This window comes from Sciurus carolinensis, chromosome 10 (assembly GCF_902686445.1).
Source record: "Sciurus carolinensis chromosome 10, mSciCar1.2, whole genome shotgun sequence".
Lineage (NCBI taxonomy): Eukaryota > Metazoa > Chordata > Mammalia > Rodentia > Sciuridae > Sciurus > Sciurus carolinensis.
Window position 1 is genome coordinate 56,298,466 of NC_062222.1, and position 7,366 is coordinate 56,305,831.

The following is a 7,366-nucleotide window of genomic DNA, read 5'->3' on the forward strand; positions in this document are numbered from 1 at the left end:
TCAATTAGTAAACAAACCTCATCTATGAGCCTAATATCTCCTTGAAAGAAGTATCACAATTCTAGAATATGACCTTTTAGGTTCAGAAGGAATGCAATACAACATCTTTCAAGTTGTTAATTTCCTCCTAGGTTCTCTGACATTTAGTTTGTCACTGGTGTATTCAGTACATATGCATTGAGCACCTCCTGTGTGCCAGTTATCAGAGCTTCCGCACTGCACAATTCTAAGAAGCATTATTCATACCATATATCTGTGCCCTGGAGGTTGGCTTTCACAATGGAATGTTTGTGAATGCTGTCCCTAAAATTATGTAGTGAAACAGGCAAGCAGTGTGCTGTTTTTCCTTTCTCCCTCTTTACAATACAAATACAAGATTAACATGTAATATCCTCCTTTAAAGAAATTATAGTTTAGTAAAGGAAGCAGGTATAGAACATGCTGTAATAAAGCTGTATAAAGGATATTATAGAATCACAAAACAGGAGAAGTTAAAATGGATGAGAGGGCTAGGGATGTAGTTCAATGGTAGAGTGCTCTCCTAGCATGTTCAGGGCCTGGAGTTCAATCTCCAGTACTTCAAAAATAAATAAAGTAGACAAGAACAGTAGCTTTTACAAAAAAGTAATAGCAACAGATAGTATTTTATCTGTAGGAAACCATAAGTAGTTAATTGTTACAACCTAATGAAACATTAAACAAGCATATTAAAATGTAGCATTCCTATTATCTAAATTATTATCTAATAATAATGATGATGAAATGGTACATGAAACACAATCTTTTAGAAATGAGGTGCCCAAATTTTAATATTTGGGTAATAAATTTGAAACTCCAGGGAAAAAACACTATAATATAGATAGTTAATCTTTGCATGTTACTGCTGCTCCTGTTTGAAAGGGTATAACAGATAAATCAGTCTACAGTTTGAAAAGATAACATAAAACTAGATTATTTTGCCAGAGCAATTCGTCAAGAGAAGGAAATAAAATAAAGAAAAATAGAAAAGGAAGAAGTCAAATTCTCACTGTTTGCCAATGCTATGATCCTATATTTAGAAGATGCAGAAAACTCCACCAGAAGACTGCTAGAGCTAATAAACAAATTCAGCAAAGCAGTAGATTAGAAAATCAACATACATAAATCAGTGACTTTCCTATATCTAACAATAAATCTGCTAAGAAAGAAACCAGGGAACCAATCCCATTCATAATGGCCTCAGAAAAAGAGAAAGAAAAAAGCCTAGGAATAAATCTAACCAAGGTAGTGAAAGATCACTCCACTGAAAAGCAGAGAACACTGAAGAAATTCAAAAAGCCCAAGATGGAAAGACCTCCCATGTTCATGAATAGACAATACTGTTAAAATGGTCACAGTATCAAAACTAATATATAGATTCATTGCAGTCCCCATCAAAATACCAATGACATTCTTCTCAGAACTGAAAAAATAAGTTCTAGAATTCATTTGGAAGAATAAAAGATCCAGAATAGCCAAAACGATTGTAAACCAAAAAGCAATACTGGAACCATCACAATACCTGACTTCAAGTTATACTAAAGATCTATAGTAACAAAAACCTCAAATTACTAAAATAAAAACAGGTTCATAGACCAGTGGTACAGAATAGAAGACACAGAGACAAACACACACATCTATAGTCATCTGATCCTTGACAAAGGTGCCAAAAACACTGGAGAAGAGACAGCCTCTTTAATAAATGGTGCTGGGAAAACTGACTAGCCATATGTAAAAGAATGAGACTAGACCCTGCACAAAAATCAAAGTGGGTCAAAGACATAAGAATTAGACCAGAAACTAACTGCTAGAAAACGTAGGGTCAGCACTCCAACATAGGGGGATAGGCAAAAACTTTCTCAATGTGACCCCAAAGCTCAGGAAATGGTATGGCATCAAATTAAAAAGCTGCACAGAAAAGGAAACAAGAATGTGAGAAAAGACCTTTGCTAGCTACTCTTCTGACAGGATTAATATCTAGAATACATAAAGAACTCAACAAACTTAATACCAAAAACCCCAATTAAGAAATGGGCAAATGAATTAAACAGACACTTCTCAAAAGAAGAAATGCAAATGGCAAACAAATACATGAAAAAAAATGTTTAACATCATTAGCAATTAGGGAAATGCAAATCAAACCTACACAGATTTCATCTCATTCCAGTCAGAATGGCAGTCATCAAGAATACAAACAATAATAAATGCTGGGGAGGATATGGAGAAAAAGGAACATTTTTACACTGTTAAGATTGTAAATTAGTATAACCCTATGGAAATCAGTATAGAGGTTCTTCAAAACACTAAGCGTGGAACCACCATATAACCCAGCAACACCACTCCTCAGTATTTATCCTAGAAAATTAAAATCATCATACTACAGTGATACATGCATACCCATGTTTATAGAAGCACAATTCACAATAGCCAAACTATGGAATCAGCCTAGGTGTCCATCAACAGATAAATGGATAAAGAAAATGTGTATATACACAGTGGAGTTTTATTCAACCTAGAGAAAAATGAAATTGTGCCATTTGCAGGAAAATGAAGGGAACTTGAGAGCATTATGTTAAGCGAAATAAGCCAAACTCAGAAGGTTAGGTGTAATATGTTTTCTCTCATGTGGAAGCTAGAGAGGAAAAAGGAAAAGAAACTGTGGGGTGATCATAAGAAAAGCAAAGAGTGATCAGTGGAATAAAGAAAGGGAACCAGGGGATGGTAGAAGGGTAGGGAGGGGGAAGTGCTAGAGTGGACTTTTGGCCAAATTATATTGTGTGCATGTACTAATATGTAAAAACAAATCCCGTAATTATGTACAACACTAATGCACCAATAAAAATGGGAGAAAAATGGATAGGCAGATTTCATATTGTCAAAATGGCCATACTACCAAAAGTGCTATACAGATTCAATGCAATTCCAATTAAAATTCCAATGACATACCTTACAGAAATAGAGCAAGCAATCTTGAAATTCATCTGGAAGAATAAGAAACCCAGAATAGTTAAAGCAATCCTTCGCAGGAAAAATGAAGCTGGGGGTATCGCAATACCAGAACTTCAACTATACTACAAAGCAATAGTAACAAAAACGGCATGGTACTAGCACCAAAATAGACAGGTAGATCAATGGTACAGAATAGAGGACATGGACACAAACCCAAATAAATACAATTTTCTCATACTAGACAAAGGGGCTGAAAATATGAAACGGAGAAGATAGCCTCTTCAACAAATGGTGCTGGGAAAACTGGAAATCCATATGCAACAGAATGAAACTAAACCCCTGTCTCTCACCCTGCACAAAAATCAACTCACAATGGATCAAGGACCTCGGAATCAGACCAGAGACCCTGCAGATTATAGAAGAAAAAGTAGGTTCAGATCTTCAACATGTCGACTTAGGACCAGACTTCCTCAACAGGACTCCCATAGCACAAGAAATAAAAGCAAGAATCAATAACTGGGATAGATTCAAACTAAAAAGTTTTCTCTCAGCAAAGGAAACTATCAGCAATGCGAAGAAAAAGCCTACAGAATGGGAGAAAATCTTTGCCAATCATACTTCAGATAGAGCACTAATCTCCAGAATCTATAAAGAATTCAAAAAACTCTACACCAAGAATACAAATAACCCAATCAACAAATGGGCTAAGGAAATAAACAGACACTTCACAGAAGATCTACAAGCAATCAACAAACATATGAAAAAATATTCCACATCTCTAGTAATAAGAGAAATGCAAATCAAAACCACCCTAAGATTCCATCTCACCCCAATTAGAATGGCAGTTATCAAAACCACAAGCAACAACAGGTGTTGGCGAGGATGTGGGGAGAAAGGTACACTCATACATTGCTGGTGGGGCTGCAAATTAGTGCAGCCACTCTGGAAAGCAGTGTGGAGATTCCTTAGAAAACTTGGAATGGAACCACCATTTGACCCAGCTATCCCACTCCTTGGCCTATACCCAAAGAACTTAAAATCAGCATACTACAGAGATACAGCCACCTCAGTGTTCATAGCTGCTCAATTCACAATAGCCAGATTGTGGAACCAACCTAGATGTCCTTCAATTGATGAATGGATAAAGAAACTGTGGTGTATATATATATATATATATATATATATATATATATATATATATATATATATACATACACACAATGGAATATTACTCAGCCATAAAGAATGATAAAATTATGACATTTGCAGGCAAATAGATGAAATTGGAGAATATCATGCTAAGTGAGATAAGCCAATCTCACAAAACCAAAGGACGAATGATCTCACTGTTAAGTGGATGATGACACAATGGGGGGTGGGAGGGATTAGTGTTAGGGTTAGAGTTAGGGTTAGGGAGGGGGGCAAGAATGGAAGAAGGAAGGACTGTATAGAGGGAAAAGAGAGGTGGGAGGGGTGGGGGAAGGGCAAAAAATAACAGAATGAATCAAACACCATTACCCTATGTAAATTTATGATTACACAAATGATACGCCTTTACTCCATGTACAAACAGAGAAACAACATGTATCCCATTTGTTTACAATAAAAAAAAAACTGGAGAAAAAAACTAGATTATTTTTAGAAGGCAGTATAAAACTAGTTGCACTAGATCAATGGAATGAGCTAATCCCAAACAGAATTTTCTTAAAACTTTGTAAAGGACTGAAAACATTATAAAGATGGTATCATAAATTAATGGGAAGGGATTATTCATTAAGTGTGACAGACTTTTTTGTGTCCTGCTAGTAGAATTATAAACTATAATATGCTTTATATATATTGCAATCTTGCAATCTCTATCAAAGTTTTAAAAACACATGACCTTTGGTCCAGCTATTCTACTTGCAGAAATTTGTCCTAGCAATGCATATAGAGGTCTGAAATTACCTATTTATAAACATAGTCTTTGCAACTTGGTACTGTCAAAGGTTTGGAAGCAACCTAAATATCTATCATTGATAGGGTGATGGCATATTCTGGTTTTTTGAACAGTACTAATTTATATGTACTTTTGTTCCTGATATAACTATTTATACTCATTTCACTCTCACATCTCCCACTGTAGGTAGAGGTTTGGTGAAATAAATTGCTACATTTTCCCAATGGAAAAAGAAATAAGGAAGTACTTCAAATAGTGAAATGAAGTGATCTCCAAGGCATAATGTTCATTGAAAAAGACATGATTTGAAACTGAAAAGCTAAAATTTGTAAGAAGGAAAAATATAGGTGTATATTCATATTTATATGTGATAGATGATTTGTATATTTAGATAATTTCCAAAGAGATGCATAGAAGAAAGAATTAATTAATGGAAGATTACATTGTTATCTCTTCAGGAGTGAGCCTTTTCACTGTAAACTTCATTTTACTTTTTGAATTTTTGCTATTAAAAATAATAAAAATAAATTAATGAAATATTTCAGCAAGAAACAAAATGATGAGGTAATTTGAGAAGAAGGTTATATTGGTTAGGATCCTTCAAAGAAGCAGAACCAGTAGAATATATATGTATTCTGTTTATGTCAAGGAATGGTTTATGTGTTTGTGGAGACTGGTAAGTCCAATTGTGTAGCATGTTGTAAGGCTGGAAGATTTCAAGCAGGACCTGCTACTGTGGTTTTGAGGTAGGATTTCTTCCTCTTGGGAACCTTGGTTTTGCTCTTACGGCCATTTAACTGATTGGATGAGTCCTCCCCACATTATGAGGATAATCTCTTTTATGTAAATTCAAAGGATTGTAGTTAAGCACATCCACAAAATACCTTCATAGCCACAATTAGATTCACTTTTGGTTGAATAATAACTAGTTACTACATCCTTCCTATTATGGTTTAGATGTAAGATGTCCCCCAAACACTAATGTGTGCAACAATGCAAGAAGGTTTAGAAGAGAAATGATTGGATCAGTAAGCCTTAATCCAATCAGTGAATTAGTACCCTGTTGGGGGTTAACTGAGTGATAACTGAAGGCAGGTAGGGTGTGACTGGAGGAGGTGGGTCCCTGGGGTTGTGTCCTTAAAGTATCAATTTTGTATATGTTGAGTGGAGTCTGCTTTCTGATTATCATGTGAGCTACTTCCCTATGCCACACTCCTCCATCATGATGTTAAACCTTACTTGAAGCGCTGAGGAATGGAGCTGGCTGTTTGTGGACTGAGACCTCTGAAACTGTGAGTCCTCAAACTTTTCCTCCTCTACAATTGTGCTGGTCGGGTATTTTATTCACAGCAGCAAAAATGCTGACTAAAACACTTGCCAATTTGGCATATCAAACAACCTTCACAGTCCACCCCTGGTGAGCTTGGCACCTGTGTGCATCTCAAACCATATTTTAACTTCAAAATAAAGACACTAATTAAGTCACATTTCTAACCTGATGCAACTATCCTTTATACAACCAAGAATATTCCCAAAAGATGCAACCATTCCCCAAAGGAAGATGGGAAATTCATGGGTGATGCTCACATTTCTCCTTGCTATTCTGTAACTTAAACATGGTGATGTAAGGTTAACTGCTATTAGTAGATTTTATGCTAGATTATAAGAAGATATGGGAGAGAAGAAAGAAGATAGTCAACCTATATCTATGTGTGTAATAAGTTGCACGAACAGCAAAATAAGGAGCAAATATGTAATCACAGTCCTAGTTCTGCCAACTAGACATTGTTGTAGCTGGTGATTATAGCTACTGTATTCCTTTTGTTCTCAACAAGAATATTGGCCATTGGTGGCTCTGCCTGGTGGGTAATCCAAATTTTCATTCCTAAAGAATCTGAGCCATGGGCTGGGGTGGTTGTGTCTCCTAGTGGAGACATTCTTCTTTGGAACAAATACTTCTTGATCTGCAGAGTATAAGAACATGGGGACAGGAAGCAAAGATTGTGCTAGTGGATTCTGGGGATAATACTGAAAGGTGCCACTTTTATTTCCACCCCTTGATTCCATAACTCTGCATCCTGGCTATGGAAAAATATTATTTAGATATTATTTAAACATATGTATCATCAAGGCTATTCCACCATGCTATCAAACCAGCTACTTCAGGATGATAAGACCAATGATTTCCATGAGCAATATGAGAACCATGTTGACTTCAATATCCAAAAAAACCCATTAGGTATTGTCCCACTTGTTTGGTTATAGAGCAGTTAAATGTAGCAAATTATTCTTGATATTAAAAAGAGAAACCTTACTGGGTACTGCGGCTCATTAGTGTAATCCTAACTACTAAGGAATCTGAGGCAGGAGTTCACAGCCAGCCTAGGCAACTTAGCATGACCCTGTCTCAAAAAATTTTAAAAGTGCTATGAATGGTAGCTCAGTTGTATATTCCTTTCC